Genomic DNA, 647 nt, shown 5'->3' with positions numbered 1-647 from the left:
TCCCCCGTCCCCTCACCTGTCCCATCTGCTCAGCACTGTCCCCTGTTCCTTCACACCAGTCCCCTCTCATATCTGTCTTCTCACACTCGTCCCTCCAGCACCTGTCCCCTGTCCCCTCCCAACGATGGGGATCGTTACATCAGTCTCCTGTCACACCTGTCCCCTATCTCCTCACACCAGTCTTCTCTCACGGCAGTCCATTCACACCTGTCCTCCCTTACACGTCCCCTGTCCCCTCACACCTGTCCTCCCTTACACGTCCCCTATCCCCTCACACATGTCCCCTCAGCACGGTCCCCTCACACCTGTCCTCCCTTACACGTCCCCTATCTCCTCACAACTATTCCCTCAGCACGGTCCCCTCAGCACTGTCCTCCCTTACACGTCCCCTATCCCCTCACACCTGTCCCCTCACACCTGTCCTCCCTTACACGTTCCCTATCCCCACACCTGTCCCCTCAGCACGGTCCCCTCAGCACGGTCCCCTCACACCTGTCCTCCCTTACACGTCCCCTATCCCCTCACACCTGTCCCCTCACACCTGTCGCCTCATCACTGTCCCCTCACACCTGTCCCCTCAGCACTGTCCCCTCAGCACTCTCCCCTCAGCACTCTCCCCTCACACCTGTCCCCTCAGCACTCTCCCC

General features: G+C 60.7%; 1 long non-coding RNA gene across 1 annotated transcript in view; it reads right to left on the bottom strand.

Moving 5' to 3' along the window:
- LOC121666467 overlaps positions 1 to 647 on the bottom strand; it is a 12,824-nt gene that overhangs the window by 11,348 nt on the left and 829 nt on the right. The window lies entirely within an intron of this gene.

Source organism: Corvus kubaryi, unplaced genomic scaffold (genome assembly GCF_017639235.1).
Source record: "Corvus kubaryi isolate FWS band 111438036 unplaced genomic scaffold, C.kubaryi_AGA036_p1.0 37352, whole genome shotgun sequence".
Classification (NCBI taxonomy): Eukaryota; Metazoa; Chordata; class Aves; order Passeriformes; family Corvidae; genus Corvus; species Corvus kubaryi.
This window is presented reverse-complemented; position numbering and strand designations above follow the sequence as displayed.